The following is a 27,239-nucleotide window of genomic DNA, read 5'->3' on the forward strand; positions in this document are numbered from 1 at the left end:
TCAGTCTTTGCCCTGCTAATGCCTCCTCTCTATTTTTATATTTTTCTCTTCAGTTTTGCTCGAGCCTGTTAGTTTACACTGTGATTTCCAAAACATAAAATATATCATTAATTTAGCTCTAGGGAAAGATTAATGGCTTCAGAGACTCCACTCCTCTGTTTGGAGTCTGAGCTACACAACTACATAACATCCACACACAGGGCTTCTCACATGCCCATTGGTGCTCCTGTTGGAGAGGGCAAAAGAGGAGAAGAGAACAAAAGTTCTTTCTATAGGCAGTTCAGTCCTTTAGCACAGGGTGTTAGATTTGAGATGTCTGGGTTTTAAGGAGTTTTTTGCAACACAGGAGTCACTGCAGCCCTAGTTGGACTCAAGTTACCCAATCAATTCACAGACACCACAGAGCAATGCAGATTATGTTTAAGAGTGCAGGTATGCATCACATTAATAGAGCACGTTCATTGATTTAAAATGTTGTCAGGAACAGCTAATTTCAGTTCAGTCAGAAGGGCACTGACTGCAGCAAATCATTGTGTCATACAGAAATATCAAAGAAAATTTCCCACCCCCAGAAAAACCTGGTTAATTCCCTCTAGTTCTCTTTCATTTTAATAATTAATTAATTTCTCTTAAGTGGTAATAGACCTTATTTAATTTCACAATCCTGCACATAACATGCATGGTTAGAGTTGAATATATGCTGAATATATGATTCTTACATGAGTGAGAAGTGGCAACAGAATCTCTCTGAACATCTTTTCTTGCTTGACCTCCAAGTCAGCTACATGTTCCACATCAAGAGCTACACTACTACAAGGAAAGATGTGTCTCCACATGTCTCAAAGCTTATTCCTCACAATCATTGATCTGGCATGCAGTTAGGGAGGGCTGAAAGGCGTCCTTGCATGTCACTTAGGTGGTTTGTCACCACAAGCAGGTTGACATAAAGAGGTCTTCTAATACTTAAGCATTCTGGAATTTGCATCTCCATGCTGTGCCTAGCCTGTGCAAAGTGAAGACAGTCAAAGGTTTAAATTGGTGATCTGTACTGAGCATTGTATTCCTCCTTCATGCAAAAGAAAAATTTCAAACGTCTTTCAAGAAACACTTGTTTTCCAGGAACACCGAGGTATTTAATCATCAATTAAAAGAGAGAAAAATATCAAGAATAGTGTACTTTTCAATCTGTAACTGCAACAGAGAGATGGCTCTGAGAAAGGCAAAATATGTCCTTGTCTTTAGATCCTCTTTGCAAAGTAAAAGTGTTTAGATGATCTTATAAAGCAGTGAAATTCTATAGATCTGCTGCTGACTAGTTTCACAAAACTCAGGTTTGAATAAATTAGCCTCATTATATCACATGCTAAAGTCAAGATCCACAGTACTGAAATGAGAAGTTGAGTAGATATGGATCTACAACCCTGCTCAACTCCATCTTTCATAAGAGTTCCACAGAAGAAAGATTAAACTCCACTGAAGAAAAATTTTCTATTGCACAGGATCTCTCCCATCACTAACAGAATGAGCTAAAAACGAATATCAGAACAATCTAATTCACACCAAATCTCAGAAAATAGATCAAGTGAAAGCATTGTATGCTTTTGCCAAATAAATACAGACACTGTTGAGAGGTTTATGCTCCTCACTACAGCATTTCCTCAATTGGGCCATGCATACTGGAAGGGTATCCACAGCTAAGCTATTATCCTCAAGAGTTTTCAGGCAGAACCATGGCTAGGGCATGCAGGCAACTGAGTATGATCTGAGTTAGCAGTTTCCCAGGAAGAGGCAAGAGAGAAATGTCAATGTCTGTTACAAAATAAAATCCTCCTTTGTCAACAAACTGTGTGCTTGCAGTCCCCTTCAAAACTGAGGGACTCCCGTTGCTCCAAGGATGTGAGAGAGTACAAAAGAATAATAGGTGACAGCAATTCACTTACAAAAGTAAGAGTTTTAGCATGGCTTCCCTCTCTGTTGGGATTATACTGAAGCTATTTTAGAAGTTCACCATCTTAATTAGTTAATAAAGGATTACTTAGAACCACGGTAATTGGATTCAGCTCAGTCACATCAATGACAGCAACTAAATGTGGATAACAGATAATTTAATGAAGAAGGAAAATGTTCCATTTACCTATCAAGACTCAGGCTACATTCTGTAAGAAGTGTTCTACCCAAGATTTGCAAAATTCCCTAGAAGTGGACACAGATCTGATCTCCCAAAGAAGCACTTGGGAGTGTTTGCATATGTAGGGATCAGCTCAGCCTTCCACTTTAATTGCATCTGGTTCTATGATGTTCATGTTTCTGGATGTCAGAAGCATCACTGCGAAGTCTAACATATTTATCATAGGAAATGTTTATTTTATTTGTATCCAGTGTGTCTTGCATCTGGGTCTGAGGAAGGTAATTGCTGCTCTGAATGAAGCAGTAAGATACCTTTAAGACTATGTCCTTCATTTTCCCTTGCCACCATTTTCAAAGCTCAGACCTTATTCCTCTTGACATTGATGATGACAATTAATGCAACAGTTTCTCTAGCAGCTTAGAGCAATCTTGTTAATGAGTCTGACAGTGCCAAGGCTTGACAGTGCCTGACCACCACAACAAACTATCCAGAACCCTGAACAAATGCACTGTTTTACTTGATGGGGTTTAATACAAACTGGACACCAGAATTTCTGGATAACATTTTACGTAAGTCCATTTCTTATGCCAGCTTTGAGTAAATAATCACTTGGAAGCAGACACCAAGACTTAAACAGCAAAAGGTTTTAACCACAGGATAAAGTATTACAAGGATTCTTGCAAATTCTTGATGAGGGCCTAAGAACCACAGTGCACCCCTGCACAGCCTGTCAACACAAACCCAAAAACCTGTTGGAAAGAGCTGACAGAAGTCATTGCTTTTTATTTCACATATTCATTAGAATTACTGAGCCTCTCAACCAGGGGTTGACTAGGAGTCTAATGCTTTTCATATTATAGGAAGCAGATAATAGATACAATATTTGATGTGTTTATATCAACCAACCAATACTGAAGATTTATTTTCTAGCAAAGAATACTATTTATACATGAAAGAGGCACACATCATAACTTCACTATGTTGCAAGCAGCTGTAACATGCTAAATTATATCTTCATCAGCATTCAATCCACTGTGAGGAGAACTTTGATTTAGTCAGCTTACATTGGAATTCTCAAAAGAAAAAACCAAAACACATCTACATCCTATAGTGCAAGACATGACAATGACAATTCCCTAGGCAAATTATTTTTCTCTGAATACTAAATCTATTCCATTAAAGTCAGTGGCTGATTAAGTTGATGGCATTGTACTTACTTTCTGACCACTCATTCAATAGAGATATTTTAAGTTTCCCTGAGGTGGCAAGGAAAATCTGCCTGAAGGTCTGCAGAGACACCTATGACAGGTAAATTTATTGCAGGTAAAGTTGAGGTTAATTTATTTCAAGATTATCTGAGCCTTCCTTTTGCCTACAATCAACAGAATCCAACCACTTGGCTTGAAGCACTTTTTCCCCTCAAGCTGAATTATTTTGGAAGTTTTCAGTCATACTGTTCCATCCATTTCTGAAAACACCACCAGTGGAACAGCTGTTCGGTTCCTATTAAAATCCAAGATGAGATACCAATGCAAATTGCTGCTCTCCTGTATCACTGTAAAGAAGTGATAGATGTAAAGAAGTAACACATGAAGCTACTTTTCCATTGCACTTGGCATTGATAAGACCTCATTAGGAATATTTAATTTGGTGGAAGACATTTCTAGAGTAATAAAATTCAGGTAAAGAACATATAAGTGAGATAAATGAAAATGATAGAAAGCTAAACCACATCACCTACAAGAAGTTTAGAGAGATAAGCACCATACAGCCTTAAAAGGCTGAGGGAAGCCAAAAATCTCCAAATATAAAAAAGGCTGCTACTAAAAGATAAACCAAACCCCACCAGAATACCTACAATAGTATGATCTCAATGTCCTCTTAAACCTGTTTTTCTTGTCCTTTCCATGACTGCAAGATGAATATTCAAGATAAAATACTTGGATTTTTTTTTTTTTAAATATACACTGCAATAGCATACTGAAGCTCCTTTCTGGGAGGATTTGTCACCCCAGGTTTTAAGAAAAAGTTAGTCAAACATCTCTAAGACTCATAAATGTATAGTTGAGTCTACCATGTGATACAAGCCAACTTTTTCATTTTCTTTCCCTTTTTCTGTCTATTGATTCCAGCTACATCTCTATATAGTCACTGCTTCTGGGAGTCAACTTCTAGGTGAAAAACACACAAAAATATTAACCACCTCTCATAAAGCATAACTGAAAGGAAAGGCTTTGTATAACACAGAAGCAGTAGTTGAATGGCGTTGTCCGGGACAGTTTTTAAACTATGAAATCACAGAATTATTTGGGTTGAAAGGCACACTTAAAGGTCTTTTCTCTCTTTATTTCTATTAGTTTAAAACATTTACCCCTTGTTATAATGCATAATGCTAAACTTTTGTCACTATTCATTTTTGTAGGCTCCCTTTAGCTACTGAAAGATCTCCCTGCAGTCTTCACTTCTCCAGGCTGAACAATCCCAAGCCTCCCAGCCTGTCTTCACAGGAGAGGTGTTCCAGCCTTCAGATCACCTTCCTGGTCCTCCTCTAGACTCACTCAAGTCCTCATCCTTCCTATGCTGGAGAGCCCACAGCTGGTTGCAGTACTCCAGATGGAGTCTGAAGGGCAAAGGAGAGGAGGAGAATCGGCTCCCTTGACTTGCAGTCCAGCAGCTGGCTTCTTTAGGTACAGCCAGGTTACAATTGGCTTTCTGGGTTGTTAGTGCACACTGCCAGCTCATGCCCAGCTTTTCACCCACCAGTACCACCAAAGTCCTCTTGGCAAGGCTGCTTTCCATCCCTTCAACCCTCAGCTTGTATTGATACCAGGGCTTTCCCTGACTCAGGTTCAGCATCATGCACTTGGCATCGTTGAACCTGTTGAATCTTGGTGAACCTGAATAAGGTTCCTGTGGTCCCACTTCTTGATTGTCCACTCCCTCTGGATGGCATCCCATCCCTCAGATGTGTCAACCCCACCACTCAGCTTGGTGTCATCTGCAGGTCTGTCATTGCTGCACTCAGTCCCACTATCTGTGTCATTCTGAAGGTATTAAGCAGTACAGGTCCTGAGATCTTTTCTCTGTACACTTTGTTTGCCTGCAGTAGCTCCTACCTCATCCCTTTGTTGTGCTGTGCAGAGGCTGATGCGATGCCGTACTGGTGAAGCAGAATGAGAAATGCAATTAGGGATTACATTGTGAAGGATACATGCCTACAGGTGAATTAAGGCTGCACGACCATGCTTCATGCTGGAAATACTTGAGACAGGCTTGGCCATGCAACCTTAACAATATTAGTATTAGTAATATTAATATTAGGCTGCATATCTGAGCTACTTAACATTAATTAGCTAGCTGCATGTTCCTGCTACTGTTACCATGCATCCCATATACTGTTCCTGCCCTTCTCTGACTGGAAAATTTCTCATTCTGGTGGAAGAGAGAGAAATTCATCTGTTTCCCAACTCCAGGATAATTTACTTGAAGGGTAACCTGGCCTCTTCTGTGGCCTGTTCTTTACCAAGGAGCACAGATGATGCCCAGAGAATTGTCTTGGCAATTCTCAGTGGTTTATAGAATTTTGCAAGATTCTACACAGTGATTTCCAGACCTCCTTCCCAGTAAAGTTATTGATTTCTTCTCCCCCTCCTTCTCCACAGAAGGATTTGAGAGAGTAATTTCTGAAAGGGCTAAGGCTAAAATTCTCCATGTTTGAAAACGCAGATCATTTAAGACAGGGAGATGAAAAGTTTGCCTCAGAAACCAGATGCAAATGAAAACAAGTGTGTTTAAATCTCTGACACACCAAAAGGAGAGCTGGGACTGCAGATTTTTCTGATAAGGAATGGAACTAACCCTGCATTCATTTATGGAAGAATCTTTGCAAAGCCCAGCAAGCAAAAGGGACAAGTGAAAATGGGGCAGGGGTGGGGGAGAGAGAGACAGAATGAAAGAAAGATGAAGGAGAGAGAAGTTGTGTAGGACAGGAGTACATTTCCTAATGAGGGAGTTAGTTACCTAGCAGAGCTGGCTAGAGCTGAAAATAGGCTGAGGGTTCAACAGTGAAGCCAGTTGTCAGCAATACTGTGACAGAAACAATGACAACCACAGCAGTAACAAGCTCAAGACATGTTGCTGCTCCAGAGGCAGCATTACAGAGGCACCCCAACACCATTGCCAGAAATGGGCTACATTACAAATGTCCATAGTTTTGTCCTAAATGGGCACCCTACAGAAGTTAAAAAACAAGGAATGGTACATTTAGCTCTCTACTGGGCTTCTCTCTCCAGACAAAGCAAGGCTGAACTGCAAGTGCTAAAGCCCCTATCACTGTAGGATTTGGGGTGAGATGTGGGGGTTACAGATAATAACAACAAAACCAGACAGGAGCACAATTATTCTTTTAACCAATAATTTGAGATGTTATTTCCAATTAATTAAGAGCAAGGATCTATATCTTCTAAAGGCTGGAGCAGCCACTCTGCCCATCTCTCATTTCACGGTTTGCAGACCTTGTCAGGCACACACAGAGCAGGGATTCCTTCTGGTTCTAATAAAACAGAGAGGAGATGCTGCTAGTTAGGGAGCCAGCACACAGTTTCAAAAGCTCCTATGAATGGGAACTACAGAACTCAGGAATGATCATCACCACCTAAGGGTGTTCATACAGGACTTCTTGTTCAAGTATCCCACAGGCTCCAACCACCAGAATCATCTAATGTTTTCCAACACAGGGCACAGCTGTTAAGGTTGTACCAAAGAGCAAACAACTGACCTCCAGCCAGCAGAGAGAAATCATGCATATAGTAGTTGTGCATATTTTGTGCTTTCTAGACCAAAATGAACACAAACTTTAATTAAAACTTATTTCACCCATTAAGGAAGGGCAAAACTAAGCACACCATTTTCAAATCCTGCTGTGGTAACACACAGGCTTGTGTTTCCTTTACTCCAGTAGAGGGCAAGAGCTACACAAGGAAGCATATTTGAGAAAGCAATTAGGTCTGAGTAAACGGAAAGGTAAAAAAAAAGATTTTCCAGACTCTTGTCACCTAAATGTCATTTTTAATAGCATTAAATAGAATTTTTTTCAGGTTTCTTTCAGTTCTTACAATAACATGCAATACAACAACTAAAGTGTCTTTTCAAGCCTTTAAAAAAATCAACAGCATCACAACAGTTCACTCATGGCTTTGATGATACATAATTCCCATCCCCTCAGACTGCATGCACTCATTTGTTCAACTAAGTTTACAGTGAACTGTATGGAAAGATGATCTGAACTGACAACAATTCCATTGCATAAATTGACAGTGCTGTACTTCAGTGTGTAACACACACGCCCCTGAAAAGCTCATACAGAAGAAAGCTGCACAGGTTCCTTCAGTTTAACTCTTGATAAATAGCAATATAAATTTAAAGTGGTAATCTGGTTCTGTTTACTGGACAAATACACAGAAACATGCACAATTATCAGGGGACATGGCCCAATTTAGCCATGAAGGAGGTAGTGAAGTGCTGATTGAGCTCTTGAGCATTGCTAGATTATCTATATATCACTTTGGTAGAAATATCCGTGTGGCCAAGGCAATAGCAATAATAATCATACTACTCTTTGGCACAGCCCTTTTCAATACACAGTGTTACACTGAAATACTTTGTCACTTTGTCTTTGCTTTTGTCTAAGTCAGGTATTTAGATCCTGTTAAACAACAACAGCAGCCAGAGTCTTTTAGGGGTAACATTAGGTTCAAATTCAGCAGTTTATATTTGATAGCACACATTCGAATTAAAAAACAGAACAAAACGGATCAAAAAACTACAGAGTGCATCAGTTAAGTTTTAAATTTACACAGTATTTAATTATGAGACTCATTGAACACTCTTATTTTTATATCAATGTGAATTAAATTAAAGAAAATAGAATGCAATATAAACATCAGAAGAAAGCATTGCAAGAGTAGAAAGAGATGGTGAAATCTTCCCTGACTGATTCCTTTAAAATTAAGCTGGACAAGCACTGGGAAGTCATTGAGTGAAGGGCAAAGGAATCCTGTAATAAACTGTGGAAATGGGCTGATATGATCAGCCCAGAACAATCCTTTTTGTCTTTGATTGAGGGAATTCTGTGGATGCAAGCATTGTTGGTCCCATAATTAACATACGAATATTTGGCTCTGACATTTCTTATCAGCTGAATATAAATTTCTGCCAGGTTGCTTCCTGCAACATTTGGCAAATGAATCCATTTTGATTAGAAGGTAATTTATTGCATACTGGAGTTCAGTGGGTGTGATCATTGAAAATGACAGATTAACAATCAACAGTTTGGGGAAATAATAGGAACAGCAACATATTTACACACAGAGATGAAGATGACATCTCTAATGTAAACACTTGCAAGCAGTTTTTCATAACTACACAAATCACAGGGGCCAACACTCAGCAACAGGATTGCAGAGATAGGCAGACTTCTAATCCCACAGGCAGCTTGCTACTCCAGTGAACAGAGTTCCCAAAAAACCAAATAAGCATTCTTCTGCTCAGAAAGGTTTAGACTGCCTATAATACAACCCAATGCAGAGTTAAACTAGCTCATTTGGGCAGTGGTAGCTACACAGTTATAAAAGGAAGAACTGCAAAAGCAACATAAAATGAATAAATCCTTAGGGAACTGGTCCAGGATAGCTGCAGCTGATTTAACACCAAGCAAAAACATTTGGATAAGCCTAGCTTTTGAAATGCACTTACCAGCTGAGAAACTCAGTCTAGGCTGATTTTCATAGTGCCACATCAACTTGAGAAAGCTGCCAGTGGGCAAGAGATACCTCATAATTAAAAAAAAAAATATGTCAACACATGAAAATTCTGGTTATGCCAGCAATTTGTTATGCTTCCTTTGAGTAATTTTGGTTTTTCTATACTTGGGGTTCTTCTTATAAAATATATTCCTACCTCTAACAGAATTGCTTTTAGAGGTTAACTTTGTTCAGTGAGTAGTCTGCAAGTGAAAATCATTTTGCTGCTGAAGAACAACTTTTGAAATTTGCTGGGAAGAAAAAATAAACTTGCATAAATGTTGCTAGAGAGCTTTACAGTTCACAAATGCACACAAACTTTGAAGAAAGAATCACTTATAAAAGCAGAAGACAGCAGACTGTTCAAGCAATGGTTGTCAGATAATACAACTAACTGATGCTGCAGACTCATCATAAATTTAACAGGAGACAAATGCACTTCCTATTGACCCTTGCTAAATCTTTAAACAAATGTCTTTACAATCTCTTCCAACCCCCTTCAGAGAAACTCATTCCTTTCACCACTGCACCAACTAAGATGAGTATGACCAAAGGCAAAATGTGTTTAACAAGACCAAAGGAATAGCAGTGCACAAGATAGACAAGTCTGGAATATGGCCCAGAAGCTATTAGCTAGCCTACAGGCTAAGCATGAACAATTTCAGTTTATATGAACAACCTAAAATTTAATAAAAAGCAAGTAACACCATTTTTATTTATATTTCAACTTTCTAAGTATTTTAAACAAAATCCAAAGGCTCCGAGGACCACTTAAAAGTTTGTCCCCATTTGCCCCTATTAAGCTAAGAAATAAACCCAAAAGTAAAACTATTGAGATGCATTGATACACTCAGATATAAAATTGCCAAAAATGTCTTTACACATTGGAAAATCCTGCAAAGAGGATTCCCATGGCTGTATTTTATTTGATGGGAGCCTAAATGAAGACATAGGTGTCTAACAAGCTGTAACCAGATCCAACAGGCATTCAAATCACAAGAGTCAGGCTTTTCTTTAATTCCAGTAAAACTAGTCTTGTCATTGGAGAAAAGCCTATAAGCAGAGTTGATTTGAGTATTCTTAGCAATGTAAACACCACTAGAGGAGAAAATATGGCCAGGTTATTATTGCTACCAGGTGGGATCAAAAACAGAGTTAAACATTTCAAAGGAGAAATTTTTCTTCCATTGATTTTTCATTACCTTTTTTTTCCTCAGCCAAACATTGCTATCAGCCTCCATATCCCAGCACCTCTCCTGGCAGCAGGAATTGGCTGCCAGGTCTAACACTGGCATAGAGCCAACTAATCAGCCACATTCCATTTTGCCTGTGCCTAAAATTAGGGGTAGGAATAAGCAGAAGAAAATACAGATAGAATTTCATTATTAAGGAAATAAATGGAAAAAGGAGGTGGGAGGAGGAATAAGAAAATAAAAGGAAAGGACAAAAAGGCAAAAATAGACTTGAAACCCTCAGCTTTGCCTTTTGGAGTAATTAAGCAGTGAATCAGGTTCACTCTCAGGCCTTGTTGAAGGCAGTATTTAATTACCAGCTGAGCCTAAACAGAGCCAGGATTTCTGGTTCTCTTATGACTTCTTATATGCATCTTTTTCATACAAAATATAAACTTCTCCTTGACCAAGGTAGAAACAGTTGTCTTCAAAGACAAGCCTTTGAATTCCAGGTCAGACAAATGCAACATGACACCGGAAATGCCTGTTCACCAGGACTGACATATCAGGTCTGCCCAAAGAGAAATTCAATGGCTTAGTGCCTCCTATAATGCAAAGCAGACACAAGATATTCACTTAAAACAGGATTATGCATCACAGCACCTGTGCAAAACAGCCACACCACATAAGCAAATTCTTACCATCTAAAGGAGAGAAAAGAATTCAGAATTCACCCCTACTTTAGTAACATCACTATGCAAGTGCCTGTCCCAGGAGACAGAGCACCTCGAGGCACTCACAGGATCAAGAGAAAAGAAACTTAAATTAAAAGAACATGCTGACAGACACAGTACCTACCTGCAGAGCATATCAACAGTAAACAAATACCATACTTCAAACACTGTCCAGCACTTCCTTTAGTTACAGCTGCTGCATGACCAGGTCAGGTGTTTAACTTCATCCTGCTAATAGGGCTCAGGATCACCCATGTCTGGAACCGAAGAAGGCAGAGAAATGCACATAAGGTGTAGGAGAAGCAGGTGTAGACAATGTGAGGTCCCCATTAGAGGCTAGAGAAGGCAGGCTCTCGTTTTCACTTGGTTTATGGGTAACTGGTCACCTGCTGGGAAAAGCGGCTTTATTCTTTGCACCTGAAGGTTGACTAAAACCCTCCTCACCCCCTGCTCCAGATGTATTGTGCACCTTAGATCTGTCTTCTCCCTCTCTCCACAAGAGATGTGTTATGTATTTGCTTTCCTGATATTGATCTGAGAGTATTTGTGCATTTGTGTTTCCAGGGTCCCTAGAGGAGAGTTTCTTGCAATTCACATATATATTGCTTTTGCTTTTAATGATTTTTGTGGGATACATGTTTTGATCTGCAGCCTCTTCCTATGTTATACTGTTCTGCTTTCTAACCAATATTTCTAAACAGAGCATGTAGTGGTCTTTACTTGCCTTATGCAAATTGCATAGTCCAACTTGAGCTGGACAGGAAAGCAGTGCCATGAGGTCAGTGTTCTTACAGAGTGCTGCAAAGATGACAGATAAAAAATATTCAAAGAAAAATCAAGGAACTGATGGTTATTCTCAGCAAGGAAACTTAAAAAGGTGACTGAACACCACAGCATAAAATTGGCAACACATAGTCAGGACTAGTTTTAGGTCCTCAAGTACCAATAAGAATTGTACAAAAGTCTCTGAGGCCTCATTAAGTGTAGGCCACTTAAATAAAAGTGGAAATGGAGATAAAGCATAGTTTTTTAGGGACCAACTCTCCACAATTATTCATGGCTTTCAAAGGGAAAGTCCCTACACTTGTAGGCAGTTTCATCTTATGAGAATACAGCCAAGGTCAGTGAGTTTAAAGGAGGTACAGCACCTCTGCGTGGTGACTGACCTGCTCCTTTTCCTGAGATTGTGGCATACATTCAGATTCCCCACTCTGGATAAACCTTTCTATTTCAGCAGAGAGGCCATTGAAATCACCTGGAGAAGGGTAACACAAGCAGTTTTACACAAACTGTGCAGAGGCTGATCATCTGTAGCACCTGGGAACAGGAAATCAGACCTGTGCACCTCAGCCCAGCATTTGTTGCTGTCCTGTGGGAAGCAGCCCTGTGATCCAGGGCTTTTTGAATCACAGAGGACATGAGCATTTCCCAAGCTCCTCACCTGGAGGAGTTTGTAAGACAGCACTGCAAAGCAGGAGCACAACCATTAAGGTAGAATAGTATAAAGTATCCCCTCCTTGGTTTTGAAAGCGTCCTACTCCCTTTTCAGACAGAAAAGGTCCATTTACAAAGCCTGCAGGAATTCAGCAGGTCCTGCACTGTGCTGAGAGCACGGTGAGCCACACTGGGTCCCCAGCAGAGAAACAGAGACATCACTGAGCTCTGGGATGGCTCCTGCTGCTGGTTCGAGCCACATGATTCCTCCCCCACTGTGTGTCAGGCTCTGTGAGACCTGGCTGAGTCCTGAACTCACCATCAGATGGACGTCCTTGCCTCTTATCACACTTTGATTCTGTGAGCAGCAGCTGCTCTTATTTCCTAACTTTTGCTGAGTCCAGACTGACTAAGTTAGCCATTCCTTGTCTGTCTGAGGTCTCCTCACCACTGCTGACCTCTGCAGCCTGCAGCTCTGCAGGTGTTGTTCTGCTGATCTGGGAACCATTTTGGATCTTTTCAGCACAACTCTCAGGTTTCTAAAAAGTGTAGCCCATTGCTTATTTTTCCTCCTGTACATCTAACAGCACAACTCACTGATGTATCTCTCAGCTAAGACTTATGAATAAAACAGTGTTATGAACCTGCAACTTGGTTACACCTATGACTCATTTCAAAAGCCTCTCAAGTGGAGTGGTCCAATTAGCAGGTACCTGTGCAGTTTCCTATGCCTCACATCTGTCAGACACTTTTGGAAAGTAGAGTCTTGCTGTAACATCATCAGAGCAGCCTCTTACTGTAAGGCTGACACACAGCAGTTTTTCTTTGGAGTCTGTTTCTCTGTCCTTGAAACACAGTATCTTCTGCCTCCTCTATGCAGTGTCACACATTTCTCCCTAGCATGGATTTTGTCCTCCTGCTGAGTCAAGCAGATGTGAGAGCCTCATGCAACTTCACAAAAAACCAAGACCAGCCACTTGTGTTGAAATACCTGGAGTTTAATATGTGTTCTCAAGCAGTGTCCCCTCAGAGTCAGTGGGAAAAGCAGACAGGCTAATCCTGTCACATTACTGCTGTCACATTACTGCTGTCCCCAGAGCAGAAGATTCTCAAGGATACTATGGGGTGTACACAATATCCATGGCATGACACAAAGCAAAAAATAATTTCAAAGGTCATTAAAACTCTCAGCATTCCGGCATTTTTTCTTCATATGTAGTAAATTTGGGTATTTCAAGAGATTTCACACATTTAAGTCTTTCAGGATATTATTATTCTCTTCCTTGATTATTCTCTTCCTGCAAAGAAAGTTGAGAAACTTTGAGCAGGCCCAGTGGCAGCAGTGGAGGAGAAAATTTTGCTTCCAAAACAGCAAGTAGGTTTGCATGCCCCCAAGCTCTTGTTCTTCCCCTTTCACATGAGCTGCACTGGAGATGCCATTCACTATTCAGGTGAACTAACTGCTAAAATACAACCAAAGAGCAGCTTCCAAAAAGACTCCTCTCTCAGGAACTGCTGTGACTACAGTCTCACTTGCTGCTATTTAGACAACCTCATTTACTATCAAGCAGTCCTCTTTATTATGAATTGCTTCTGCATCCCTCATTTTACTTTGATTTGAAGAGCCAGGGATGTGCCCATAAATTATGCTAAAGCCCCATCTAACAAATGCTCAGATTTTTCAGCTGTCAAACCTTCATCAGTCTCTTCATTGACCTCTTTGCTTTGTGAATCAGGATATAACCGCAACACCCCGGAGAATGTAAGGTGAAGATTTATGTTAGGTGGCTTAGGTGCACAAGACACTCTGCAAAATGCTCCTGAGAAGCAAAGCAATCCCAGGCAGAATTCTCTGCAGCCACAGTCAGCTTTCTTAGTTATTTCTGTGGGCCAGTATTTTGCAGTGCAGATGTACTGGCAGTTCCAAGCAAAAACGCTTTGTGTACTGGGCCCAGGCTTTGTCTGTGTTCTGTTAGCTGTTGAATCCTTTGTGCATGCTCATATTCTCCATAAAATTCAGCACTGCTCCTGGCTGGATGTTCCTCAGCTCTTACGGCAACTCCCCGCCTCTTCATCTGCTCCTTCTCTTCCCACTGCAGAGCGCTCTGATTACAGTGAATCTCTCTCTTTGCAGGTGGCATTGCTCTAGTAAACTGGCTACATGCTGAAATTCATGTCCTCACATGTTAATATACCCATCCTTAGCACTGTAACTCAGATAAGAGTTTTGTTTATTCATAAAATGAACAGGAAGTGGAATAAGCCAAAATGTGTAATGTAGAAATACCAATCTAGTTTCACAAGTGCTACTGTGTGTCCTTTGCCACACAGACAAGAGAATTCTTTAGTAATCTGTCCACACTTTCCTAGTGAAAACTCATCACAACTCAAGTCCTCCTAATTTTGAACCTCTCTGCAAAGATCTGGGACATTTAGAGACATGCAATTATAAATAGAGTCGCCCCATCTTGACCTGATCCAAACTGCCTTGAAGGGCAACCACAGAGCAGAACTGATGGCTCTCATCAGTCACACACGCCTGTTACAGCAGAGCTGTGCAGAGCAGGATGCTTTGCTCCAGCTTCCTGCACTCCTGCTGAACATTATCCTCACTAACACATCTATTTGTAGGGAATATCTTTTCAATAGTTAAAGTTACAGTTGTAATGGCTCTTGACCATGCAAATACATATCTGTCATGGTCTTTAATAGCTATGTTTTTACTATCTGCCCAGAGCTTTGAATTTCTTATGTACAACCCAAAATAATTTGAGTAATGTACAATCAAATATAAACTATCTTAATCAGTTTGGGAGAGTAACCAAAAAATGTAATTATTATTTAAGTTTCATGCTGTTAAAATGTTAAAGCCAGGTATGAACCTTTTGATAAATACTATTCTTAAAGGATTAAATTCTGTATTTATACTTATCAGTCTTGTAAAATTAGGCATCAATATAAGGTTATTTTCTGTCTACTCAAAAAAATCTCATGTAGAAAAATTGTCAATTCATCTTTCTTTAAGACATTGCTCCCCCCTTTTAGTTATCCCCAGAACTCCCCTGGAGGGAAATAACACTTAGGTTCTGTCTTTTTAACTTGCCTGATTTACATAACTCTAATGATATTTAAGTGCCTTTGACTGCACTTTCCTTCCTTTTCCTCATTTCTTTACTCCCAAACTCTCAAAGCAGATGAAGTAACAGTTGGCAGCATCTTGCTCATTACAGCATTGCCTGTGCTGCTCTGAGTCACACCACCATGGTTGCAGCTGGCTGAGCAGTTCTCCAGTCTTCCCAATAATTCCAGTTTTCCCTTGGAAAGACCCTTCTGGTAAGTGTCCTTTGCAAATGGGGGAAAAGAGCTCTTCTTTGGAGTGACGTTGTTCTCCCAGGAGCAAGGGCTGCAGGAAAGCAGAGAGGTGCAGAAGATCAGGGCAGCTCTATCTCAAGCCTGACCTCTCCACTTGGATGAGTGGTGGGAACACATCCTGTGAGCCTTTCATCTGCACAATTTATGCCAGAAATAGAAAACGCAGACATCACTCTGCACAACAAGGCCAGAGAAGAGAAAAATTACAACTAACACTGATAAAAAAGTAACATGACTGAAAAGGTGCAGAAGAGGACAGATTTGAATTTGGGAGTTGAATTTATAGTTTAGGGATGGGCAGACATGGTGTTGAAGAGTTCCTGCAGATAGGATTAAAGAAATCTTGTTAAAGACAAGCAATCTCTCACACTTGCTAAGGGTAAAGTGTGGGGGAGCCACCACAAATTGTGTCTTTTAGGGATGAACATATATTTCAATATTCAGGGTCATCAACTGATAATTGACTTTCCTTGTTATTCAGCTTTCCTTGCTTTTCCTAATTCAATTTTTTTTCTATTTTATTGTTTTTCTCTGTACAAAGAAAATTGAAGCATAGGAAACAGAAATAACTGCTTTTCTTCACTGCTCCTCTGAAAGCCCATATGGGGAAGGAAAAATAGAAACCATTCCTGTCAGTCCCGAAGTTGCACCGGCAGTCAGACATATACACAATTTCTGCTCTCTGTCTTTCTAAAAAGGGACTGGAGTCCTCACTGCACACACGGGCAGAAGATGTGGATGACAATCCCTGACTCATGAGCCCTTGTGATCATCTCTGAAGTAATGGTTTCCAAACGAATATGTGGATCACTGCTGATATTTAAACTTTTTGTAGTGCCTTGCAAAACATCCTCAAAAATGCCTAAAAACCATTTTAATCTCTGCTGTCTTCCTTTCCTTTTCTCTACAACAGCCACATGCCACCTTCTGAAATGATGCCTGGCACAGCGGTGTTGAGAGCCTCTGCTGTCACCATGATCAAGCGCAGCTCTCTCTCCATGATGGAAATCTAAGCAAACTGCATTCAGGAATACCTGAACTGTTGAACTCTTTGCTTCACACAAAATAGGCAGGTGCAAGAAGTGCAAGTTCTTATCCAGGATCTTCTCAAACAAGAATACCATTAAAACACAAAAGCTGTCAGAATCACTTAAGTTCCCATGCGATCGCCTATCACAACTCTTAGTGTATACATCTGTGTTCTTAATAGCCCCCACCCTTTTTTTTTTTCAAATATGCATTTCCCAAAAATTAAACCAAAAGTAAAAATGTACTGTTCCACTGCTTTCAGACAACTAATAAAAATGCTTCTTTCTAACAGAAAATGACAGTCTTTAATGTAAAAACTGTTAAAGATTAATACATTCCTTTTACAGTTCATAGTACCATCTTCTAAAAATTTGTGAGAACTGGACTATTTTGTGTGATTACATTTAACCAATAAAATCCTTTGAAAGGCAAATCCATCTCTCTCCGAAGTTTAATGGGAACAAGATTCTTCAGGGTATTTATGTTATTACCTTTTTTGCCATTGTGAGTTTACTATTAGGTTTAGAATAGATCCGTGTGGAAATATAGGCAATTATTCTCTTTTTATAATGTAGAAGAAATCTCTACCATACCAATGTGCTGCTGGTACAATAATGGCAGAATAATCTTGCAATCAACCCCATAAATTAGGGTGTGACCTTGAAACCATAACTAAAACCACCAGTCACACTGTGTGCTACAGGAGGGAGTGCTCCTTGGCACACAGACGAAACATCCCAAAGGATGTATCTATGTCTCCCAAGTTTGTTATGCAGACTAAATCTCTCTACCTGCCCACCAACACATCATGGTCTGCAGATATTGCCTTCCAAAAATTAAAAGATGCAACCTTTTAATGACCTTTGCACTGCTGTACGTTCATAGGTCAAGATGAAAAACCCCTGCATTATGAAAAATATAGGTTTGGTTTGGTTTTTTTTAACAGACAGCAATTACATCATTTTATATCTTTGGTTATCCCTGGATCACCCATCCTGTAATCTCCACAGCTCTTATTTTATAATAGAAGCATTTCCTCCATTCCTGTCTCCCAGAGGAGCGCCCTTTTTGTAATAGCAAAGGGAAAGATGTTGCCTGGGTACAGATGCCACCAATCCCTGTAAATACATGAGCAATCCTAATGTCCAGAATTATAACTAATCTAGGCAAAAGTTCCAATAGTTCCCCTTTGATAAAAATATCAACTCATCTCCCACCTCAGACTTTTTCTCCTCCCACTTCATGCCTTTTATTTGGAATAAGCAGAAGCCATTTTTATGCCTTTCCAGCAATCCTTAAGCCTCCAGCACCCCCTTGGCTTTCCCATTGTGTAGCTTGGTCAGTGCACTGCTCGTACCGAACTGTCTGACCCCACACCAGCCTCATCTTCTGTCACAGCTAACAGAGCTCAGAGAGAATGGTTTCTGGACCTAGAGAAAATTATAACAGTAAAGATAGCATGGGAGACCCAATTGAGCATATGGTTTTGACCCAAATGGACTTCCACCTCCACAAAAAAAAAAAAAAAAAAAAAATACTCTGACACTGTACAGACCTAGTAGTATATGCCTTCAAGTATAGTCTTATAACTTCTCTTAAAAAAAAAGTCAATCCAGTTATTATTTCAGGAACTGGCTCAATTCCATCCTGCACTACAATACCTCTGCATTTTCATATAAAGACTTGTTTCTCTTTCATTTCTAATGTCCATTTTTTGAGCAGCTGCAGTGGAACATCACAGAAATGGATGCCCATTCTTAAGCATGGAAAGTGAAGAAAATCTTTAAACCCCTGTGGGATGAATGTTACTGTGACAATAGAAGACAGAGATATTTTTAACAACTTTCTGTTTTGTAATTAGGGAGCAGGATTTTTTACTTGCTTTTATTTCATTTTCAGAGCAGTATTGTAATAAATATCTTCCCCTGTCACTTTTGTTCCTGGAACTGCAGCATCACACAAGCTCAGCAGGACAAAGTGTTCTTGTGAAAAACTGATTTATTCTCTCATCTCTGACAATCTAAGATGGAAGGATTAAGTGATGATCCTCTGATCTTCCTTTTCCCTTGTCTCCATGCATACACTTTGCTCTTGCTAGCTTGCTGACCAGTCTTCAAATATATTGCTTGAATGGCCCCATTCCATTAGGGAGCTGACATCTCTCCCTTTAGAGTGTTATTAATATCAGTCCTTGAAAGCATTTAACCAATGACAATCTAACATTAGCTCACAATGGGATTTAAAGACATTACAGTTCATTAATTTATGGTTTAATGCTGCCTTCTTCCAATCTGTTGCCCTTTCTCATTACAAATGGCAAAAAAAAAAAAAAAAAAAACCAAAAAAACAAGCTATAAAGTCCACAGTATCCTGCATAATATGCTGCATAAGGGCTTCATTTATTTGTTTACTGGTATGATTGAAACACACAAACCCTGTTCCTGTTTTACAAGTCAATTGCAAAAGAATAACTGCTGGTTGTCTGGCAGATACTATTTTTGCTTCACTTTTCCTCTTCTGACCATTTTTCTTCCTGCACAGTCAATTTACATATCATATTTTCCACTCCTATAAAATATCAGTAAAATATGAGAATCATAACACATTCCAATCAAGCTGAATTCAACAAATAGAATAATATTGTTTAAAACTTTTGCTAGGATCTTCCTGGGAAAAAGGATAGAGTAGTAGTTACAACTGATTTAAGAAATGCAGACAGAATGATGTAGAGTTCTGTCATAACTCTAGTTCTTTTCAAAATTGGATCAATGTAATTGAGCTTTAATTGTTCAAAGAAAACATAAAGAACAAAAACACGTCAAAATATCTTTCTTGGGAATCAGAATAAAATATTCCATGTCTTCATTTCATGATCTGTACTTTGAAGAGTGCTTCCTGGCAAGCAGGAGAGCAGCTCTGCTGCCAAGGTCCTGGGAGCCTTGGTGGACACTGTTGGACAGCGTGTGCTGCCAGCAGGGAAAGCCAACAATTTCCTGGGCTGTGTCAGCAGCAGCAGCAGCAGCAGCACAGATCAAGGGAAGTGATGAACAGCCTCTGCTATGCACATGTTGGACCACAGCTACAGGGCTGTGTCCAGGTTTGGTGTGCCGGGAAAGATGACGAGCGAGTTCAGCAGAGGGTCATCAGGACGGCTGGGGGCTGCTCGCCCTGGGAGGAGAGGCTGAGGAAGCCGTGCTTGTTCAGCTGGAGCAGCAGGGATTTCAGGGACCTACAGCAGCAGCCTGGCTACACCCGCAGGAGGCTATGGGAAAGAGCCTGCCTCTTCACAGTGCTGCATGCTGGGACGGCAGCGGGCATAAGCTGCAAGAACACAAGTTCAGAACAGATTTAGGAAAAACCTTCCTCTATGAGAGCAGTCAAACAGCAGAAAAGGCTGCCCAGAGAGGCTGTGCTGCCTCCATCCTCTGAGGTTTGCAAAGCTCAGCTGAGTGTCCCAGTCCAACCCCAGTCCAGACCCTGGCTGGAGAAGGAGGTGGAATTGGAGATTTCCTGTGCTTCTTTTCAGTCCAAATTGTCCTGTCATACTATAAAATTGACTTCTGTTCCCAAATCCTTTTATACACATTCTACTGATAAGACTCTGCGGAAGCAAGGCCTGGCACTAAGACTAAATTTATCTGATAAAACAGTAAGATACTAGAGTGTTTCAAGAACAGAAAAAGGATGGATCTATCCTTGACTACAAAGAGTCCTTTTTCTCCTAATTTCTTCATTAAGTCTTGTGTGTAATTGTTCTACTAAAGCTTTAGATATCAAAACTCACTCCTTTTTCCAGTTCTGCAGTGTTTGAATGCTGGAGTTAATAACCTTGTATTATGAAAGTTAACAAGGAAAGGCATAGATTATTGTATGGTCTGACTGTAACCTCACGATATATGAGTATGTTAATATAAGCATTAGCAATGACAGTCATAGGATCAGAGACAGAACATGATCCCTCAATTAAGATGCTTACTTGAACATAGCCAAGAATTTTAGCCTGGTATTAAAGCATCAAAAAACCCTGATGAATCAATGCTACTTATATATATTTTTAAAACATATTTTGCATTTAAGTACATCTCTAATTGATATAAATCACTCCTGCCAAAACTAAATAAAGATAATATTTTGGCTGCAGAAATGAGTTTATTCCTCAAGATTTAGAAGTGGAAAAAAAATATGAGTCATGACATGGAACATTTGTGTAACTCTGTCCCATTCATAAAGTGTCAGCTCTGCTCAATCCTCACGTTGCTTCACAAGGGATCAATGGCATGCACTGCTTAATAGGAAGGGTTTTTTACCTAATAAAAATAAGCAGAATATGTGTGTGGGCAGCTTGGAGCAATCTCTTATGTCTTCCAGTACCTTAACAAGAATGGACTCTAACACAGCTTTCATTGCCCTCATTACTGTTTTTCTTGCTGTTTATTGTCTCCTCTTCTGATTGAAACACACAGGTGTAATGAATAATTTATAATATTACAGATTTACTCTTACAGAAAATGCAGACCATCAACATGTCTACATCAGTGATAAAAATGGGTAAGCAGATCCACTATAAAGAGATAAGCAGAAATGCTTACAGAGCTTCACCAAAATCATCAGCCATCCATCCTTCATAACTGTCCTGTGCTGCTCATCACAGACCACTGATGCTTTAAGAGCCAGAGCTACTCAGATCCATCACTGTGGATGCTGTGACCAGGCCAATTTCCTTTGAAGTTTATGAATATAGCAAATGTGAGACAGTAAAAGGGACCTTTTTTATTTTTATTTTTTTTAGTAAAAGCCTGTCTGTCCAGAGAAAACTGGGAAGACACTACAATTAGGGTACTAAGTATATCAGGCTGTCTTTGCTTGCCCCCTAACAGCTTTAAACATATGGATTTGTTTCTTCGTGAATGACTCTGAAGGAAGTTTTATATGAAAAAGAGATGGCTGCAGAAGAACAGGAACTAGAGAATTAGGTTTCTATGCATATGCATCACCAGTATTCCTCAGTATTCATCTCCCATCAGACACTATAAGACTAATGTGCTTTTTTAGACAGAAGTGTGTTTTTTAACTTGAAACCAATTACGGATTAAACAGTAGATAGGAAAATGGTCCAGTAAATTGATCATTTTTAATCAGATGCAGGCTAGAGAAGTATAGATTATTCAAGCTTAGTTGATGCTTCTATTGAAAATAAAATGCAAAGTTGGTACATATCCAGAGTAGAAAAGGTTCATTGCTGAAAAAATAAATGGTTTTTCTTTGCAGTATTGTTCAATAAATACTCAATCAATTTCTTCCCTTAAAAGTGAACCCAGAGTACTGGAAATAGGAAATTAAATCTTATTTTAAGTTGCTGACTCAGATCTGATGAGTTTGGTACTGATTCAGCCATTGCTACCAATCTAATTTTGCACACATAATTCTACCACAAAAAATAAGTATTACCTTTGTCATTAGTTTTTAAAAATGTCAAAGAATTAATACTTTGCATTGTTATAATAACTCATTTTCAAAAATAACTTAGTGTTGGCAAAAACAAATATAATAAAGCTCATATTTTCTTTCAGGATAGGCATTATGCAAGAAGAAATACTAAAGACTACTCATGGGCTTGTTGAAGGTTATTTAAGGTGTCTGTAGCAGAGTAAGGAACAACACTTACACATTCTGATTTCCTCACCCTGTGCTTTTCCTACCAGGTCATCCTGACTGAAATTTTGTTATCTCTGCTTCTGTGCAATCTGGAAAACATTCAATGCAGAAATTCTCTGCTTCACAGAGAAACAGACACTGGGATGCTCCAGTAAAATAAAGTCAACACAGTTGTAGCCATCTGCTTCCATCCTCCCAGTGCTACAAAAGAAGCAAGGTCCACAATCCTTCTGCCACCTTCCCAGTTCAGAAGTTCAGACCTACTCCTGCACTTCTTGCAGTGAAATTACTGACCATGTGTTCCCTAACATGCCATACATTACATGAAGGAATAATTAAATGAAAGAAAATGTAGTCACTCATTTATTTAAGTGACTAAATAATCAAAAGTAAAATTATATATATATATATATGAATAGGAGAAAGTCAACAGTGAATAAAGTGAATATGAAAAGGATTTAAGACTTCAAGTTTCTTTTCATCTGGGATTCCTACACATTAAGCCATATTGACTTAAATGCTCTTAGATGCATTAACAAATCTACATGAAAGATACAACAGAGTTAAAGGTGATAATTATTTTCCAACCTTGGCCTCATGCTAATATCTTGCTATCAAAACAGCATTGCATGATTTCTTCATCTCCTCTGAGATGGAACATTAAGCTTGAAATACCCAGTACCACTTTTAGGACTATTGCTCTTCTGAAGCATTTCAACAAGAGGAAATGTGAACCATCTGCCACCCAGGAAAAGCAGGTACCACAGCAAAACCAGAACTTCATGGTCAGGTGCAGATGAAAATCTTGAAGCGAATGCCTAAAGGAATACACACAAGAAAGTTCATATTAAATACGATGTTTACTGGTTTTTATGCTGCATTTATGCACCTGGAGAAATGCATAATGTGATAACAAAGAATATTTACTACCATTAAAATTCTTCTTTAAAGGAAATGCAAGATTTTAACCACCTTTTGCGTCCCAAATAGAATACCTCAAAACTTTCTGCTATAATGAGGTACTAATCTGTAGAGCTCCCTTAATGTTTTGGTTTAAAATTAAGGCACAGTAATTAATGTTTTCCTTTCATGAGTTAGAATAACAATTATGAGTCATCAGGTAGAATTTGGTTTATTCAATTGGTATTATCAGTGAGGATATCATTTTCATAACCACACAGGAAACATAACGCTACTTTCAAGAACAAATTACCAATTTACAAGTATAAAATGAATTGAAATATGAGAGCATTACAATTTTAAAAATACAAAAAATTATTTCATATATCCAGAACTTTGGATGATGGTTTGCCTTTTTATTGTGATGTGGAAAGATTCTGTCAGACTGTCCCTTCTGATTGGCCATTTTTCCTCTAATGATTTTTGTATAAATTGTAAGTATGAAATTCCCATTCTTTGTCCATGAACTCAGAGATGTTTTCTCACCAGCATGGACATCAGGGAGCTGCTGCAAGGGGCAGGGTGCACACAGAGGCAGAGCCACACAACAGGAGGGGTGAGTGTGTAGGGGAAGCCACTCAGCCCAAAGAGGGGCATTGGGCTGTTGTCACAGAGCTGTGGAGGTGCAACCACACCCTGGGGCTATGCTGAGATCTCAGAACCTGAGCGACCTGAACTACCCATTGGCAACAGCAGCCCCCATGCCCCAGACACTTCAAGGGATGTGCAGGTGGCATTAGAACATTCAAGAATAGCTGAAGCAGAGCATGTAGGCACTTACAGATGCTCATTAACATTTGAAAGTGCCTGATAGTGTGTTGTACTATTGATACAGCTTCTGAATGCGTAGTTCAAATTATTCACGTTGTGTATTTCACATAAATTGTCCTTTAAATACATGTTATAAATAAATCAACCAACGACTTCCATTGGTTTAAACCATTTGAAACGACCTGTTTTCTCTGTCAAACATATATACTGTCATGCCACTGCAACAATGTGTCCCTTCAAACCTCATTTTATCCTGAAGCAGCTTTTTTACTAAATGGTTTCTGTCACTAGAATGTTTCCAATAATACCTTTTTTCACATTGTCTGAAAAAATAATCAGTGAAAAAGCTGAACCATAAACACAAAACCTCATGACATAATGACTCGATTCAAAGGTAAATTAAAACAAAGACTTGATGAAAATATTTTGGCAGAATTATAATTCTTATCTAGAAAACTCATCAAAGGGAACAACACTTCAAAATTATTTAATGCATTAATGTGCATTTGGCTTGATATACTTCCTACTTTGCCTTCAATGAATAAAATTTCAGTAACTTCATTTGGCTACTGGTGGTTTTGTGATTTGACTGAGGAACTGGGTCTCCTCCACCCTCACTCATGTTCTCTCCCACTTGCAAGCACTGATCATTCAATCCTCTGTTTGTAAAATAGTTATATTCTGAAGAGAAAATCTGAACTCTTTGATTTTTTCCTAATGAGTTTAACTCCCTGAAGCAGCTCATTGTAGAATACTGAGAGACTCAGTAACGAGCTGAACGAGGCTGGTAGGAGCTAATGAGGCTTGCAGGAATTAATCTAGTTCTACCTCCAATTCTTAATTCTCTTTATTTCTTAAAGTTTGGGAAACTTGCTCAGTCCATTCCTATCTCAAATGTAGCAGCTGAAATAATATTTTCCTTATTTCTACAGATATGGGCAGACTGCAGAAACTTGCTAAATGATGATTTTGCTGAGGTTCAGATTAAACTTAATTGCAATTGTACACATGAAAACTTCAGTGAATTATCGCAAAATGGATTAAAAATGCTAAATTCTAAATTACAATTGGAATAAAATTTGGGAATATTTAAGATTAAATCTATGACTTGTTTCAATTAATGCTGCTTCCAATGATAATTTCTAAATTAAACCTTTGCCCCTCATTTTGTTGCCCCTTCTTTCCATTTCAGATGACATTATCCCACCAATGCATCTGACCCACTCTCTTTCCTAGTTCTACACTGGGCCATATTCCAAGTCTCTGTCCCTACCTCTGAGGTGCTCAGGGACCATGCTAACTGTACCAGAGAAAATCCAGCACCAACAGTCCACACACACAAGAAGAGCTCACTTCATTTCACCAGTGCAGAAATCACTGGGTTTTTAGCAATCATCATAGGACAGTGCAACAACCATGCAAAGAATAGGAAAACTACTTATCACAGAACTACCATTTTCTGCTCAGACTGCTAGACACAGATCTGCAGCGTTTTTTCCCTCAGGAAAATATATTGGAGGATGTACATTTAAAGAAACAGGCCAGATTTCCCTGTGCATGCCCTATGAGAACAGAAACAAATCACAGGCACGATTTCTACCTCCCCCAGAAAGGATTAGAGAGATGCATTTGTGCTATTTCCCAGATTAACGGGAAGGAAGGGAAGGAATATCAGCTCTGACTGGAGTGCTAGCACCATGCCTGGAGCAGAACAGGTTACCAACCCTGTGACTCTTAGCTCTGGCCAAGGAAACATGCAGGGAATGATTCACCATCCTTTCAGGAAGTCATTGTGCTGCAAAAAAAATTAAATCTCAACAGAATTAACACAGTGTGTAAGTCTTACACTACCTGGACATATAGGGCTCAGTTTCACATCATTAATAGTTTTCACTCATTTGATTAAAGGGGTGTCCGGTGTTAGCTGCCCTTAAGCCACAACTAAAAAGCATTTTACATTTAGTCAGTTATTTGATAACATAGAGAATTTTTCTCTGTTAAGGGATCTATTAATAAAAATCTAATACATAACAAAACCTGACTTAATTAGTCTTTATGGAAGAATACAACTTTAAATTCAACCTTTAATCAGAGGATATAAAAATTACTTACAAGAGCAAATGAGAATTATTATGCAGTATCAGAATTAGGGGGAGCTCAGGTGTGGGGTCTGTAACGATTTTTTCAGCATCATGTTTCAAGTCAGTGGAAAAGCAGAGACTAAATTAATGTCTCCAGACACTCAGGATCTTTACATCAGCTATTGTATTAAACCACTTCTCTGTTCCCTGTGTGGTCTGTAACTTGGAGAGAAAAAGGAATAAGGCAAACAGTCACTGAACTGGGTCTAACAGGTTACCACGGCTCATCCGAACCACACTCTGTGTATTTACCCTTTTTCTGCCCTTAATATGAGGAATCTGATCCAGTTTAAGATTCCTTCAATGCTGACTAAACTAAATCAAATTTACTTTATGATTGCCATAGGCTAAGAGTAAACTCATAAATAGTATTGAAATCTGGCAGTATGTGGTAGCTTGGTAAAACACTTTCTTGGTAACTTAGCTACCTGATAAACCCTATCTTTTGATGAGGTATATCTCACTCTGCTCAAGACCTAAAAATCCTTAACAAACTGCTGACATTATTTATATTGAGTGATTACTGACTTATCTGTAAGTGGTCACTATTTTAATTAGTGATTTAATGTCTTTCCAAAATACAATATTGCATTTATAATGTACTTATTGTAAGTATGTAGTGTACATAAAAATATAATGTGTCCTGTAGCCATCTTCCCATGACAGAAATAGGCAGCTCCAGATTTTTCGTGCCCCTTCATCTTGCAATTTTGCAGAGTGTAAAAATCAAGGAGGATATACAACAAAAATACTTGAATCTTAAAAACATTTATGTAGCAGACAAGGCATGGAAGCAGATTTCCCCTCCTGCCTCTCTAATTCATTCAATTTTGCCTTCTGGAACCTGTTTTATTTTCTGTACTAAAGAATATCAAGAGCTGTTTTCTAACTGGTCCATTTCAATCTGCAATATAAAATACCTATTTCCCACAGTGGCAGACTGTAGAGGACTCTCCAGGGAAAATCCTGTTTCTCGACTGGGCAAGGAACTAGAGCACACATTACAGTGGCTAAAGCAGACAGACTGAACATGATAAAGTTTA

At 39.2% G+C, this 27,239-nt stretch overlaps 1 long non-coding RNA gene across 1 annotated transcript in view; it reads left to right on the forward strand.

Annotated features, from left to right (window-relative positions):
- LOC140684276 (uncharacterized) overlaps nt 1–25,652 on the forward strand; it is a 195,389-nt gene extending 169,737 nt beyond the window's left edge. The window contains exon 4 of the long non-coding RNA XR_012056320.1: nt 22,372–25,652. This is a non-coding gene — a long non-coding RNA (uncharacterized lncRNA). The remainder of the gene's footprint in view (nt 1–22,371) is intronic.
- The last annotated feature ends 1,587 nt before the right edge of the window (nt 25,653–27,239 follow it).

The sequence above is a fragment of the Taeniopygia guttata genome, chromosome 5 (assembly GCF_048771995.1).
Source record: "Taeniopygia guttata chromosome 5, bTaeGut7.mat, whole genome shotgun sequence".
NCBI lineage: Eukaryota > Metazoa > Chordata > Aves > Passeriformes > Estrildidae > Taeniopygia > Taeniopygia guttata.